A 17594-nucleotide genomic window follows, 5' to 3' on the forward strand; every position below is an offset into this window, starting at 1 on the left:
GTGTGCCCCCAAGTGTGAATTCCCCACAACCTTCATGAAGTATGCCGATTCTGATATGTATGTGGCTTAGAAGCAATCTCAGCGCACCATGCATGTTTATAAATTGGATAGCGCCAAGAAGCTATTATTACGTTTATGCGTCATCAGTGCATTATGTTCCTGCGAGGGGATTTGACGACGCGTCCTTATGTTTTTTTGTATTTAATTTTTAATAAAGAATTGAGCTACAATATGCCCACGGGCCGCTTCCAAAGTAGGAGAAACCCTGCTGAATGAATGACAATTGAAGAGTGAAGTTTGTACATAGCGCCTAGTAACTGGTGAATGCTCCTACATACATATATGCATCTTACTTACATGCGACATGCATACATCGATGTAACATAAAATACATTGACTTCAATGAACTGAGTTGTGGTATGAAGTCAAACGAGAGCAGGGCTGCAACCAGTGTCTATATCCGAACTATGGAGTGCCTAGAAGCCATAGGAATGCATTTTTGATGCCTCAAATGTATAGCGCTTAGAAAAACTATCTATGTACAAAGCTATGAAGTCTGATACGTACACTATTCAGTAACTTAGAACTCTTGTGAATACATTATCTCTGCCCGAGGTGTATGACGTTTTAACGCCCTCCTAAACATAATGGGGCAGATTTACAAACCCCTTGCGCCACTTTTGCGTCATTTATAACAGGAAGAAATGGCGCAAAAGTGGCGCATGGGGCTTGTAAATCTGCCCCAATGTCTTTAGATGAGGTATATAGTTCATAGAGGCACTGTGGGTAATTAATGCCTGTACCTGGGTGGTACAAGGTTTGGAAACCTAATAAACAGATTATTTTAGTATCAGAGCAGTAAACCATAGGTTTTAGGCCTTATATAGTTAGGAATTAACATATAAAAAACCATTGAAATTCCTCCTATATATATATATATATATATATATATATATATATATGCAAGTCCAGAGTCCCGGTACAAGCTAGTACCCGCTCTCGAGTGGGTCGTCCTTAGGGCCCCGGAAGCCCAATATCTTACACTCGAACGTTTTCCCCTCCAGAAAATACGTAGACGACACACCAAGAGTCTGCTGTGCTGTGGAAATTTATTGGCAGCAAAAACAAACAACGCGTTTCACCTCACGGCTTGCTCACGTTTGCTGTGGATTCTAAAACATAGTCCTTTTACATTGTTTATGCAATAATCATAGAAGTAGGACTATCATATCAACACCCAAAGTGCAAAGTGCGAGAGACATGTTGGAAATGGAAATTTTTCAATTACATTTCATTAGAATGGTGTCTTTTTGACCAAACAGTATATTATTTAAACAAAACCATGTATTTGTATGCTTCCAATGATTGTGCCCGTTAACATAAATATTGACAGTTATTTCATTACGACAATTTTGCCAATCATTATTTAGGTCTAGGAGTTTGTTAGTTAAATCACAAATCCTTGCCCCTTGACTATTCATCTGGCTCAAAGTAGGCAGAGAAGAGACAGAAAATCACGCCCCAGTGGGCTAACTCTGAAGTCGCTTAAATCTTGCCCCAGTGGGCCAATGTTCCATAAATAGTGACAGTTATTTCATCATAACAATTCATCATTTGAGTCTAGGCGTTTGTTCAATAAATCACAAAACCTTGCCCCCTGATTTTTCTATCCGGTTCAAAGTGGGCAATATATCAGAAAGAGACAGAAAGTCCCGCCCCAGTGGGCTAACTTTAAAGTCGCTGAAGTCTTGCCCTAGTGGGCCAATGTTCCAAACAAGGTTAAATCCAAATTGATAAACCAAATTAAATCCTACCCTGGTGGGTTGAGTCCAAACTTTCTGTCTCTTTCTGATATATTGCCCACTATAGATCGCGCACCCGCAATCCACTGCTGATGATGTCACATATTACATCATTCATGACATGGTCAGTGACATCACTGATGACATCACTGATGTCATCTCAAATGACATCACTGATGACATCTCAAATGACATCATGACACACCAATACCAGTTACTACATATGCACTCACTGATTCCTACGTCTACACACACATTCACTCATTCACCCATATAATCACTCATACATACAGTCACTCATTATTACAACACTATCATATGCACTCATACACCTATGCAGACACTCACACACTGCCACTCATCCATGGAGTTACTCACACACCTAGTCAGTCCTGTAAAGAATCAATCACACTTCGATTTCCTCATCTATACAGTTAATTTCAGAACACCTTACTTTTTCAAACATATACTAACACATACTTACTCTCTTATAGAATTACTGATACAAGTACACATTGATCTGCACAGAGTCACACACCTCCCAGCCAGCCACACACACACTCAGTCTTCCATACAAATACTTGGGCAACCAATCAATAACCCATATAGCCACTCATATAGCTACTGATCAACACATGCAGCAGCTTGCACAACAACAGACATATTGATGTTCACTTTCAGACAGTTTAGTCACTAACCCATGCAGTCAGTCACGCACCTACTAAATCCTTCATCCAGACACTTATACATCCACTCATTCTTCAATATGTAAAACATATTTAAACTTTACAGAAACACACAGTCACTGGATGATGTTATATATATATATATATATATATTCTCTCCAATCCTGTCGATCTGTACTTAGAAAACAGGCGCTGACTCCGCTCCGTGGGGTCTTGTTTCAGAAACAAGTTTATTTTCTTTTAGTGCTCAGATTGACGCGTTTCGACGGTCACAACCGTCTTGCTCACAATACAGAACAACATTACGTCAGTGTTTTTAAACATGTCAAATGCTCATTGGATCATGTGATGGTTTACTCGTAGTCATGACAACCAGTTTACCAAGCTCACTGGAAATTTACAGCGTTATCTTTTATTTTTAACACAATCATTTTGTTTTCAGCTTTTCATAAATATTTCCGCTGCACATTTTTACATCAACTTAAAATAAAGGACAATTAATTATCATTGTCGATTACTAGCACTTAATTAATTTGCACATTGCCGGCATTTGTTTTTGCACAAATATATATCGTCAATATATTTTCCATCAATATATTGTTACCCGTTTATGTACAATTTCAGTTATTAACAATATGTTACGTTTAAACAATGTATTACCGCATTACATATATTGCATCAGTAAGGGTTATACTCTGGTTTATATAGGGTCTAGTGCCCGATTTAACCAGTTTAGTGGTAGTTTTTACTTTTGGAACCCTTGTGTGTAAGGTTCACGTGAATAAGGCCCAAGTGGGCATGAGTCATCCAATTGCTGTATTAAACCCAACTAAGATAATTTCTCCTCTGTACATTATGTTTCTTTGCTTGCCAGCAATGAGAAGCCATTTTACTTCAGGAAACCATCAAAAAAGTTTGTGAACATGTATAATGTTTCTTATGATATATGACATGTATCTCTTAAGTCACATTCATTTCTACGATTCTCTTACGGTGGAAAGGTTTGGGGAACACGCGGAAGTTACTATGAAAACAAATTAACTTTTTATACTTATAAATGTACACTTAGCGCTTCGTCTGCATTCAAACCTTGTGGGGACTTACTGTCTAGGAGAATAATGTATCTCGATTCTAATCTTCGGAGGGCTAGTTGTCTATTTCCCCCTCTAATGCTTTTCTTCACATGGTCTATGACGAAGTATTTGATATTTTCTGCTTTGCCCTCATGTTTCAAATTGATGTGCCTTGCCACCGGATACGTTGGGTCATTATTTTTTATGGCCCTGAGCTGCTGTAGCACTCTCACGTGGACAGGATGTATTGTGCTTCCCACGTATCTTTTTTTGCAACTACATTGCAAAACATAGACTGCAAAGTCTGTCTTGCATGTGTAGTTTGATCGTATCTCTAGTGGTTTTTTCCTGTATGGGACATCTACCGTAGTAACATTTGTTCCATATTGACAAGCTTTGCATTTTGTACATTTATAAAAGCCATTTTTAGTTTTTAACCATGGTGACTCTTTTTTCTTTAACACTGGGGCATTGTCTACCAGTTCTTCCCTCATACTTTTAGCTTTCCTAAAAGTTAGTTGCGGTATTTTGTTGCAACTTTTTCCTATCACTGGGTCATTGCGGACTATGGGCCAATGTCTGTCGATTATATTTCTCAGTAGTTTATGATAGGCATTGTACCCTGTGATAAGGCGTGGAGTCCCTGTATTTTGTTCTGACTTGGGTTTTTCAGTTTTTTGCGGAAAACAATAGGTCTTTCCTCTCCCTAAGGTCACATTTTTGTTCCGCTGTTTTTAATGTGTGTTCTGGATAGCCTCTGAGTTTTAACCTGCTCAACAGATTTGCCTTAGAATTCCTGTAGCTTGTGGTTGTGCTACAATTCCTTTTCATTCTAAGGCATTCTGCATAGGGGATGTTTTCAATTAAATTTGGAGGATGGAAACTGGAAGCATGCAAGATTGTGTTTCCTGAGGTGGGTTTACGATAGGTATTGGTTTGTATTCTATCATCTATCACTAATAGTTCTAGATCTAAGAAATGTATCTTATTTTTACTAGTGTCGTAGGTAAACTTCAAGTTTAAGCTATTTTGATTAAGTTTTTCAGCGAACTCTCTTGCACTTTCTTCACTTCCTTTCCAAATTACAAAGATGTCATCTATGTAACGACTGTAAAGTGTTACATTGTGTGTCATTTCTTCAGTATGTTTCACCCTGAGTACTTGCTCCTCCCACCAGCCCATATGCAAATTAGCATAGCTGGGGGCGAAGCAAGTACCCATGGCAGTCCCCTGTATTTGTCTGTACAGCAGTTTATTGAAGGTAAAAGTATTGTTCTCCAAACATCACCCCGTCATTTGGAGCAACATCTGTGAGTGTTGGTACAGATCAAGGCTTCTACTTCCCAAGTAATGCTTGATGGCATTTAGACCATCTCGGTGTCTTATACTTGTGTAAAGGCTTTGAACATCCAAAGTCATAAAAACAAAGTCTGATTCCCATTTTATATCATAGATTTTTTTCAGAAAATCTCCACTGTCTCTTGTGTATGATGGTAGAGTTTTTACAAAGGGTTGTAGAAAGGAGTCCACAAATCGGCTTGTATTTTCAAATAGGCCACCTATGGCGGAAATTATAGGTCTTCCAGGAGGGCAGGTTGGATTTTTGTGCACTTTAGGAATTAGGTATAGGTTTGGGATAACTGGATAGTTGTTCTTCAAAAATTCAAATTCATTCTTTGAAATAGTTCCCACACTTCTCCAGTCATACAGACTCCTATGGTATCTCTCTTGGATGTTAAGGATATTGGTCTCACTAATCCTTTGGTAACATTCTCTGTCGGATAATTGTGATAACGCTTCAGTATTATACATATCCAGAGGCCATAGGACTACGTTACCTCCTTTATCTGACCAGCGCACAACTACATCGCTCCTTCCTTTTATTTTGGTCATAACCTTTTCGTATGCTGATCTTTCATTTGCATGTGTCTTATAAAAATCATTACTGCTTGACCACGCTAAGGATTTTAAATCACTTATGACTTTTTCAGAAAAGATGTCAATGCAGTCTTTGGGCATGATGGGACTGAACGTGGATCTCAGTTTAAATTGTGTTCTTGATGAGCCTGCAATATAAACTCCAGCATATTCTGCCACTTCTTGAGTGTTCATCATGTCACTTGCTTCATCAGTGTCCAGATCCACAATTTCCCTGATGAAAGGCATATCATCAATTTGCCAGCTTGTGTCTCCCGAAGGTTTTTTTTCAGTGTTATTTATCTCTTTACAATTAAAGAAATGTTTTTTCAATTTCAGTTTTCGTGTGAACTGATGCAAGTCTATCCGAGTTTGAGTGTAGTTAAAATTGGTACATTTACAGAAGGATAATCCTAATGATAAAGTTTTTTCTTCTTCACTTGTTAAGGCCATATTGGTTAGATTAATGACTGTGTTTTTGTCTTTTTCTTCTTCTTCTGTTTGTGTGTCCGTTAACGTCTGTAGTTCCTTCTGTAGTTCTGTTTCTTTGTATTGTCTTTTTGCTGTCTTAAATTTTCCCCATCTCCTGTTTTTTCGTTTCCTGCTTTTTGTGATGATGCTTTGTCTTTGGTGGAGTTCTGTCGACCCCGCAGTGGTCTTAGGGTTCTCAATCTCTCTTCTCGTAAAAAAAAAAAACGTATCTGTGGGTGTGGGTACTACTTCATCTTCGGCCATCGATCCCGATGTGCCCGGTTCCGATTCCGCTCCAGAACTTACTTCGGACTCCTCAGGTGTTCTGTTGTCCTCTACATTTGAGGTTGTTTGCTTTCTTTGCCTGATGCCATCATATTTTTTCGCAAACGTATAAATGCGCCCTTTCATATAGTCTGCGCGGTCCCTTTGGAACTTTTCAGCTTTTCTTTCTTTTATTGTTTGCTCGTATTTAATCACACGTGTTTTAATATCAGTCATCTGTTTGGATATGTAATCTTGATCTTCCTGCTTTTCAAGTTCATGTGCAACATTGGCTAATTGCGCCAAAAGTTTTTCTCTGTCCGTTGTCGCATATTTCACTAATATTTCCAACATATTTTTTGATGACTGTGCGTTGTTATTAGCCCATTCTTCCAACATTTTCGGGTCAGGGTTGTCATATGTTGGTGCAAGAAGAATTCTCAGGCCTCTCGGTACTCTATTTACTTCTAAGTACCTTCGCAATAAAGTACACTCCCACCACTTTGAGATTTCTTGCTTTCGAAGTTTTTCATAGTCTCTCAGCAGTGTTTTGGTATCGGATTCCTTGGTTGATGGTTTATTTTTACCACTTCCCTTTCCAGTGTTTGTATCTTTATCAATATCCTCAAAGATATCACGCGCTGCTTCTATGCGCTCCCGTTCCCATTCCTCCGCCATCTTGCACTTGTGTCCTCAGAATATTCAGTCGTTTCTGAGACCCACTGTCCCCTTGGGTCTTGCGTGCAAGCTCCTCTTTGGACTACCTCTCCCAGAGGCCACCTGGTCGGATACGCAATGCGCTAGCTCCCAGCACTCGCAGGCTTACCTGGATTCTCCGATGCCCTCCGGCACACAAAGGATCCCGCTCACCGTGTCCGTGCCGAGTGCCCTCGCGGTCTCTATCCGATGCGTTCTGGTTTGGGGGGCACTTCCCTTTCCTCTCCTCGAAGATCTTCCAAACTTTGTCTGCCCGACTGAGAAGTGCTCCAAATCGAGGTGGGTCAGCGTGAGGGATTCAGGCTCGTCCCGTAATGCTCTCTCCAATCCTGTCGATCTGTACTTAGAAAACAGGCGCTGACTCAGATTGACGCGTTTCGACGGTCACAACCGTCTTGCTCACAATACAGAACAACATTACGTCAGTATTTTTAAACATGTCAAGTGCTCATTGGATCATGTGATGGTTTACTCGTAGTCATGACAACCAGTTTACCAAGCTCATTGGAAATTTACAGCGTTATCTTTTGTTTTTAACACAATCATTTTGTTTTCAGCTTTTCATAAATATTTCCGCTGCACATTTTTACATCATTTTTACATCAACTTAAAATAAAGGACAATTAATGATCATTGTCGATTACTAGCACTTAATTAATTTGCACATTGCCGACATTTGTTTTTGCACAAATATATATTGTCAATATATTTTCCATCAATATATTGTTACTCGTTTATGTACAATTTCAGTTATTAACAATATGTTAGGTTTAAACAATGTATTACCGCATTACATATAATGCATCAGTATATATGTATATAAACATGTGCATATTCACTGAAAAAAAACAAAGGTTAGAGGGACATTATAGTTATGCTCAGATTTCACTTAAACAAAACTAGTGAAATTCAGCAGTTTTAGTTACCTGAGCTATAACTACAATGTACACCCACGAAATGCACTTCTTATAAACTCACATATTCCATCACTTATGACATGGTCAATGACATCATTCATGACATCTCAAATTGCCTTTATACTTATTTATTTATTTATTCCTTGGATCACGGCCTCTTTTGTGGGTGTCCTGGTCCCACCCCGGGGGCCCACTCAACGATAATGGAGACCACTGGTGGAGCATCAAGGACCTGCTGTTCCTGAAGCTCCACGCCTCCTGCTCGAGCCAACATTGTTTTGACAAAGAGTAAGCTGCTAAAATGCAGCTCCTCTCTGCCAAAGAAGTTGTGCTCCCTTTCAGCAATGAAGAGCATTTTTGTGCTCTTGCTTGCTGAAAGGGAGCACATTTTTTTATACCTTGGCGGGAGCCGTAAAGCTTGCACCAAGCCATAGCAAACAGCTAAGTCCTGGGTGAGGGCACCCTGGGACATAGCAAGAGCCAGCACTGGGGGTGGCGATCCCCAGGGACATCTTTGGCTCCAGGATGAGCACATGGGCCCCCCTCCTTTGTTAGAAGTTGCCCAGAGGAGGTGGTGATCCCAGGGGCTGCAGGGGTGTCTGTGTGGCCCAGTGCTTTCTTTATACATAAAGCCACAGAAGAATGGCAGTCCCCACGGCTGGGGGGGTCCAAGATGTCCTCAATTTATAGAAAAATATAAGCCCCGGGGAGGTGGTGGTCCCTCGGACAGCAGGAGAGGCCATTAGGACCTCCGCTGCATTTAGTAGAAAGGAAGCCCCTGGCAGGTAGTGGTCCCCGGGGCATTAGTAAGCCCAGTGTAGTAAGGCAGTGTGCTCCCCTGGTAATTTGCAAATGCCCCATGGACCTTGCCCACCGGGGGCCAATTAATAAGGGAGAGCTGGAGCCCAAGCTTTTCTTTTTAAAAAAGATTTCGGAAAGATTTGCAGATCCAGAGTGACTCCCACAAAATCTATTTTGAAAATCTGCTTTTTTGGCCCTGGGGGTCAGGGTATTTCTACACGGCTGTCTTTTCTTTTAGAATTCCTGAGCGCTGGTTGGAAGCACAGCCCCCTTTCTCCACCACTCTGCAAACGCACTACCAGTTAAAGAAGGATTTGTAATGTAATAGGTCTCACATTTGCAAGAGTTAGAGCTGTTGTCATTGTAAATGTAAATGCTTTTTACTAATGTTTTTTGGAGTGGAGTGGATGTGCGTTGTGTGTAGTGGAATTATGTGGTATGTTGTGCAGTGAAATTATGTGGATATAAATAACCCCAGTGTAGTGGGCGTAGTGGGAAGATGCAGAGGACCACGGAGTTGAGAACAAACACGGTGGGACCCCGTGGAGCTCTTCTACGCCACCTGCCTCCCACCGCCCTATTACCAATTAATTACAACTTTTAGAAAATGTCTTTAAAGTAAATAAAAACACCTTACCTTAGCTATGCATCCTCGGGCTGCCCTCCTCAGCTTTATCGCGTTATCTGGAAAAACTGCACATGCGCATTTCTCAGTTCCTCTTTCTGCACCTCTGTTCCTTCTTTCTGCTCTTCTTTTGTTTCATTCTGTACCTCTCTTGCTTTTTTCTGCATCCCTCTTGCCACTTTCTCTACCCTGTTCCCCCTTTTTCCATCTCTGTTGCTTCTTTATATACACCTCATCCCTCTTTCTCCACCTCTGTTGCATCTTTCTGCACCCCCTTGCCTCTTTCTGCTCCTCTGTTCCTTCTTTCTACAATTCTTTTGTTTTTTTCTGCAACTCTATTGCTTCTTTCTGCACTCCTCTTGCTTCTAACTGCACCCCTCAATCCTCTTTCACACCCCTCTTCCCTCTTCCTGCACCGGTCTTGCTTCTATCTGCAGCCCTCTTCTTTCTTTCAGCACTTCTTTTGTTTCTTTCTGCAACTCTCTTCTTTCATTCTGTACCCCTCTTGCCTATTTCGCCACCCACTTCCCCCTTTCTGCATCGTTCTTGTTTCTTTCTGCACTTCTCTTCTCTCTTTCTGCATCTCTGTTGCTTCTTTCTTCACTTATTTTAGGTCGTCCTTATTTACCTTTCGTGCTTCTTTCTGCACCACGTGCGCCTCTTTCTGTACCGTTCTTCTCTTTCTGCACCCTTCTTGTCTCTTTGTGCACCTGTGTTCCTTCTTTGTGCACTTTTTTCTTTCTTTCTTCACCTCTCTTGCTTTTTTTCTGTAACCCTCTTACCTCTTTCCCCACCCCTCATTCACCTTTCTGCATCTCAGTTGCTTCTTTCTGCACTGCTCTTGTCTCTTTCTCCACCCTCTTCCCTCTTTCTGCACCTCTGTTGCTTCTTTCTGCACCTCTCCTGCTTCTTTTTACACCCCTTGTGCCTCTTTCACACCCCTCTTCCTGCACCCCTCTTGCCTCTTTCTGCACCTCTGTTCCTACTTTCTGTGCTTCTTTTGTTTCCTTCTGCAGCCCTCACTTATTTCTGTAATCCTTTTGCCTCTTTCTGCACCCCTCTTCCCTCTTTCTGCAACCCTCCTGACACTTTCTGCATCTCTTTTCCATCTTTCTGCACTGCCTCTGTTTCTTTCTGCTGGTCTCTTGCTTCTTTCTGGACCCCCTTGCCTCTTTCTCCACCCATTCACCCTCTTTCTGCACCTCTGTTCTTTCTTTCAGCACTTCTTTTGTTATTTTCTGCACTTCTCTTGCTTCTTTCTGCAACCCATGTGCCTCTTACTGCACCCCTTTACCCTCTTTTTGCAACCATCTTGCCTCTTTCTGCACTTCTCATGCCTCCTTCACATCCCTCGTCCCTCTTTTTCACCCCTCTTGTCTCGTTCTGCAGCTCTGTTCCTTCTTTATGTACTTATTTTGTTTCTTTCTGCACATCTTGCTTCTTTCTGCACCATTTCTGTCTCTTTCTGCACCCCTCTTGCCTCTTTCATCATCTCTGTTGCTTCTTTCAGTACTTATTTGTTTCTTTCTGAACATCTCTTGCTTCCTTCTGTACCCCTCATGCTTCTTTCTGTACCCTTCCTCCCTATTTTTGTAACGCTCTTGCCTCTTTCTGTACCTCTGTTGCTTCTTTCTGCACTACTCTTGCTTCTTTCTGCACATCTTTGCTTCTTTTTACACCACTCATGCTTTTTTCTGCACCCCTCTTCCTTCTTTCTGCACTCCTCTTGCCTCTTTCTGAACCTCTGTTCCCTCTTTCTGCTCTTCTTTTGTTTCCTTATGCACCTCTATTGCTTCTTTTGGCACCATTATTGCCACTTTCTACACCCCTGTTCCTCCTTTTTGCATCCCTATTGCTTCTTTCTGCACTTCTCTGTGCTTCTTTATGAACCTCAGTCCCTTCTTTCTGCAACCCTGGTGACTCTTTTTGCATCCCTGTTCCCTCTTTATGCACCCATCTTGCCTCTTTTTCCACCCCTCATCTCTCTTTCTGCACCTCTGCTGCTTCTTTCTGCTTTTCTTTGTGCTTATTTCTGCACCTCTGTCCCTTCTTTCTGCAACACTTGCGACTATTTCTGCATCCCTTTTCCCTCTTTATGCACCCCTCTTGCCTCTTTCCTGCACCTCTGTTCCTTCTTCTTGCACTTCTTTTGTTTCCTTCTGCAACTCTCTTACTTCTCTCTGCTCCACTCTTGCTTTTTTTGAACCCCTCGTGCCTCTTTCATACCCCTCTTCCCCCTTCATGCACCCCTCTTGCCTTCTTTCTGAATGTCTTTTGTTTCTTTCTGCACCTCTCTTGTCTCTGTATCCCTCTTGCCTCTTTCTCCACCCACTTACCCCTTTCTGCACCTTTGTTGCTTCTTTCTGCACTTCTCTAACCTATTTCTCCACCCCTCTTCCCTCTTTCTGAATCTCAGCTGCTTCTTTCTTCACTTCTTTTGCCTCTTTCTGAACATTTCTGAACATCTCATGCTTCTTCCTGCACCCCTTGCTTCTTTCTCTACTCCTCTTTCCTCTGTCTGCATCCCTTTTGCCCCTTTCTGCACCCCTGTTACTTCTTTCTGTACTTCTTTGTTTCTTTCTAAACATCTCTTGCTTCTTTCTGCACCCCTCCACCCTCTGTTTGCACCGCTCTTGCCTCTTTTATAACTCTGTTACTCCTTTCTACACTACTCTTGCTTCTTTCTGTACCTCTTTGTTTCTTTTTATACCACTCATGCTTCTTTCTGCATCCCTCTTCCCTCTTTCAGCACTCCTCTTGCCGCTATCTGAACCTGTGTTCTCTCTTTCTGCTCCTTCATTTGTTTCTTTGTGCACCCCTCTTGCTTTTTTTTGCACCCCTGTTACCACTTTCTCCACTCCTGTTTCTCCTTTTTGCATCTCTGTTGCTTCTTTCTGCATGTCTCTTGCCTCTTTTCCACCCCTTATCTCTCTTTCTGCACCTCTGTTGCTTCTTTCTGCACTTCTCTGTGCTTCTTTATGCACCTCTGTGCCTTCTTTCTGCAACCCTTCTGAATCTTTCTGCATCCCTCTTCCCTCTTTCTGCACCCCTCTTGCCTCTTGCCTCTTTCTGCACCTCTGTTCCTTCTTTTTGCACTTCCTATGTTTCCTTCTGCAACTCTCTTACTTATTTCTGCACCCCTCTTGCTTCTTTTTGCACCCCTTGTGCCTCTATCACACCCCTCTTCCCCCTTCCTGCACCCCTCTTGCCTTATTTCTGCACGTCTTTAATTTCTTTCTGTACCTTTCTTGTTTCTTTCTGTATCCCTCTTGCCTCTTTCGCCACCCCCTTCCCCCTTTCTGCACCTTTGTTGCTTCTTTATGTAGTTCTCCTGCTTCTTTCTGTACCTTGCTTGCTTTTTTCTGCACCTCTTGTGCCTCTTTCCGTACCACTTTTACCTCTTTCTGCCTTCCTCTTGCCTCATTCTACACCTCTGTTGCCTCTTTCTGCACTTCTTCTGTTTCTTTCTGCTGCTCTCTTGCTTCTTTCTGTACCTCTTTTCCTTTCTTCTGCACTTCTTTTGTTTCCTTCTCCACCTCTCACTTCTTTCTACACCTCTTTTGCCTCTTTTTACACCCATCTTGTCTCTTTCTGCACCTCTGTTCCTTCTTTCTTCACTTTGTTTGTTTCTTTCTGCAGTTCCCTTGCTTTTTTCTGTACCCCCTTGCCTCTATCTCCACCCCTCTTTCTTTACCCCTGCAGCCTTTTTCTACACCTCTGTTCCCTATTTCTGCACTTCTTTTGTTTCTTTCTACAGCTTTTCTCCTTCTTCCTGCACCCCTCATGCTTCTTTCTGTACCCCTCCTCCTTCTTTTTGTATCACTCTTGCCTCATTCTGCTCTCTGTTGCTTCTTTCTGCACTACTCTTGCTTCTTTCTGCGCCTCTGCTTCTTTTTGCATCACTTGTGCTTCTTTCTGTACCTATCTTCCCTCTTTCTAGACTTCTCTTGCTTCTTTCTGCACCTCTGTTCCTCCTTTCTACACCTCTCTTGCTTCTTTTTGTAACCCTCTTGCAAATTTCTCCATCCCTGTTCCCCATTTTTGCATCTCTGTTTCTTCTTTCTGCAATTCTCTTGCCTCTTTCTCCATCCCTTATACCTCTTTCTGCACCTCTGTTGCTTCTTTCAGCACTTCTCTGGCTCATTTCTGCAACCCTTGTGACTCTTTCTGCATCACTCTTCACTCTTTCTGCAACCCAATTGCCTCTTTCTGCACCTCTGTTCCTACTTTCTGACCTTCTTTTGTTTCCTTCTGCAACTCTCTTCCTTCTTTCTGCACCCTTCTTGCTTCTTTCTGCAACCCTTGTGCTTCTTTCTGCACCCCTCATCCCCCTTTTTGTACCCCTCTTGCCTCTTTCATCACCTGTGTTGTTTTTTTCTTCAATCCCCTTCTTTCTTTCTAGACCTCTCTTGCCTCTTTCTGTACCACTTTTGCTTTTTTCTACACCCCTCCTCTCTTTCTGCACTCCTCTTGCCTCTTTCTGCACCTCTGCTCCTTCTTTCTGCTCTTTTTTTGGTTCATTCTGCACCTCTCTAGCTTATTTCTACATCTCTCTTGCCACTTTCTCTACCCTGTTCCCTGTTTTTACATCTCTGTTGCTTCCGTCTGTACTTCCCTTGCTTCTTTCTCCACCCCTCATCCCTCTTTATGTACCCCTGTTGCTTCTTTCTGCAATTTGCTTTTGCTCTTTCTCCACCCAACCACCCTCTTTCTGCACCTCTGTTCTTTCTTTCAGCACTTCTTTTGTTATTTTCTGCACATCTCTTGCTTCTGTCTACATCTCACATGCCTCTTTCTGCACCCCTTTTCCCTCTTTTTGCACCCCTCTGGCCTCTTTCTACACCTCTGTTGCTTCTTTCTGCACTCCTCTTGCTTCTTTCTGTACTTCTCATGCCTCTTTCACACCCCCTTCCCTCTTTTGCACCCCTCTTGCCTCATTCTGCAGCTCTGTTCCTTCTTTCTGCAATTCTTTTCTTTCTTTCTGTTCATCTCGCTTCTTTCTACACCATTTCTGTCTCTTACTGTACCCCTCTTGCCTCTTTCTGCATCTCTATTCCTTCTTTCCGCACTTCTTTTGATTCTTTGTGAACATCTCATACTTCATCCTGTATCCCCTTGCCTCCTTCTCTATCCTTCTTCCCTGTTTCTGCACCCCTTTTTTCCCTTTCTGCACAACTCTTGCATCTTTCTGCACCTCTGTCCCTTCTTTCTGCAACCATTGCACCTCTTTCTGCACCCCTCTTCCCTCTTTCTTCACCCCTTGCCTCTTTCTGCACCTCTGTTCCTTCTTTCTAGACTTCTTTTGTTTTTTCTGCACTTCTTTTGTTTTTTCTGCAACTCTCTTGCTTCTTTCTGCACCCCTCGTGCCTCTTTCGCACCCTCTTCCCTCTTCCTGCACTCCTCTTGCTTCTTTGTGCACCTCGCTTCCTTCTTTCAGCACTTCTTTTTTTTCTTTCTGCAACTCTCTTGCTTCTTTCTGCACCCCTTGTGCCTCTTTCACACCCCTCTTCCCTCTTCCTGCACCCCTCTTCCTTCCTTCTGCACCTCTCTTCCTTCTTTCAGCACATCTTTTGTTTCTTTCTGCACCTCTCTTGTTTCTTTCTGTATCCCTCTTGCCTCTTTCTCCACCCCTCTTCCCACTTCCTGCAATTCTGTTGCTTCTTTTTGCACCTCTCCTCCTTCTTTCTGCGCCCCTTGTGCCTCTTACACACCCCTCTTCCTGTACCCCTCTTGCCTCTTTCTTCACCTCTGTTCCTACGGTCTGTACTTTTTCTGTTTTTTTTTGCAGCTCTCTTGCTTCTTTCGGAACCCCCATGACTCTTTCTGCACCTAACAACCCTCTTTCTGCACCTCTGTTCTTTCTTTCAGCACTTCTTTTGTTATTTTCTGCACTACTCTTGCTTCTTTCTGCACCTCTGCTTCTTTTTGCTTCACTTGTGCTTCTTTCTGTACCCATCTTCCCTCTTTCTAGACTTCTCTTGCTTCTTTCTGCAACTCTGTTCCTCCTTTCTACACCTCTCTTGCTTCTTTTTGTAACCCCCTTGCAAATTTCTCCATCCCTGTTCCCCATTTTTGCATCTCTGTTTCTTCTTTCCGCAATTCTCTTGCTTCTTTCTCCATCCCTTATACCTCTTTCTGCACCTCTGTTGCTTCTTTCTGCACTTCTCTGGCTCATTTCTGCAACCCTTGTGACTCTTTCTGCATCCCTCTTCACTCTTTCTGCAACCCAATTGCCTCTTTCTGCACCTCTGTTCCTACTTTCTGACCTTCTTTTGTTTCCTTCTGCAACTCTCTTCCTTCTTTCTGCACCCTTCTTGCTTCTTTCTGCAACACTTGTGCTTCTTTCTGCACCCCTCATCCCCCATTTTGTACCCCTCTTGCCTCTTTTGCACCCCTCTTGCCTCATTCTGCAGCTCTGTTCCTTCTTTCTGCAATTCTTTTCTTTCTTGCTGTTCATCTCGCTTCTTTCTACACCATTTCTGTCTCTTACTGTACCCCTCTTGCCTCTTTCTGCATCTCTATTCCTTCTTTCTGTACTTCTTTTGATTCTTTGTGAACATCTCATACTTCATCCTGTATCCCCTTGCCTCCTTCTCTATCCTTCTTCCCTGTTTCTGCACCCCTTTTTTCCCTTTCTGCACTACTCTTGCATCTTTCTGCACCTCTGTCCCTTCTTTCTGCAACCATTGCACCTCTTTCTGCACCCCTCTTCCCTCTTTCTTCACCCCTTGCCTCTTTCTGTACCTCTGTTCCTTCTTTCTAGACTTCTTTTGTTTTTTCTGCACTTCTTTTGTTTTTTCTGCAACTCTCTTGCTTCTTTCTGCACCCCTCATGCCTCTTTCGCACCCTCTTTCCTCTTCCTGCACTCCTCTTGCTTCTTTGTGCACCTCGCTTCCTTCTTTCAGCACTTCTTTTGTTTCTTTCTGCACCTCTCTTGTTTATTTCTGTATCCTTCATGCCTCTTTCTCCACCCCTCTTCCCACTTCCTGTAACTCTGTTGCTTCTTTTTGCACCTCTCCTCCTTCTTTCTGCGCCCCTTGTGCCTCTTACACACCCATCTTCCTGTACCCCTCTTGCCTCTTTCTTCACCTCTGTTCCTACGGTCTGTACTTTTTCTGTTTCTTTTGCAGCTCTCTTGCTTCTTTCGGAACCCCCATGACTCTTTCTGCACCTAACAACCCTCTTTCTGCACCTCTGTTCTTTCTTTCAGCACTTCTTTTGTTATTTTCTGCACATTTCTTGCTTCTTTCTGCATCCCACTTCCCTTATTCTGTATCCATTTTCTCTCTTTTTGCACCCCTCTTGCCACTTTTTACAACTCTGTTGCTTCTTTCTGCACTCCTCTTGCTTCTTTCTGCACTCCTCATGCCTCTTTCACAACCCTCTTCCCTCTTTTGCATCCCTCATGGCTAGTTCTGCAGCTCTGTTCCTTCTTTCTGCACTTCTTTTGTTCTTTCTGCTCATCGCACTTCTTTCTGCACCATTTCTGTCTCTTTCTGCACCCCTCTTGCCTCTTTGTGCATCTCTGTTCCTTCTTTCTTCTTTCTGCACGTCTTTTGTTTCTTTCTGAACATCTCATGCTTCTTCCTGCACCCCCTTTCTTCTTTCTTCACCCTTCTTCCCTCTTTCTGCATCCCTGTTGCCCCTTTCTGCAACTCTGTTGCTTCTTTCGGAACTTCTTTTGTATCTTTCTAAACATCTCTTGCTTCTTTCTGCACCCTTCGTGCTTCTTTCTATCCCCTCCTCCCTCTTTTTGCACCCATCTTGTCTCTTTCTGCACCTCTGTTACTTCTTTCTGCACTACTCTTGCTTCTTTCTGAACGTATTTCCTTCTTTTTACACCAATCATGCTTCTTTCTGCACCCCTCTTTCCTCTTTCTGCACTTCTCTTGCCTCTTTCTGAACCTCTGTTCCTACTTTCTGCTCTTTTTTGGTTTCTTTATGAACCTCTCTTGCTTCTTTTTGCATCCCTCTTACCACTTTCTCCACCCCTGTTCCTCCTTTTTGTATTTCAGTTGCTTCTTTCTGTACTTCTCTTGTCTCTTTTTCCACGACTCATCTCTGTTGCTTCTTTCGGCACCTCCGTCCCTTCTTTCTGTAACCCCTGTGACTCTTTCTGCATCCCTCTTCCCTCTTTCTGCACCCCTCTTGCCTTTTTCTACACCTCTGTTCCTTCTTTTTGCACTTCTTTTGTTTCCTTCTGCAACCCTCTTACTTCTTTCTGTACCCATATTGCTTCCTTCTGTACTTCTCTTGCCTAATTCTCCACCCCTTCCCTCTTTCAGCATCTCTGTTGCTTCTTTCTTCACTTATTTTGCATC

This window comes from Lissotriton vulgaris, chromosome 3_1 (genome assembly GCF_964263255.1).
Source record: "Lissotriton vulgaris chromosome 3_1, aLisVul1.2, whole genome shotgun sequence".
Taxonomy (NCBI): Eukaryota; Metazoa; Chordata; class Amphibia; order Caudata; family Salamandridae; genus Lissotriton; species Lissotriton vulgaris.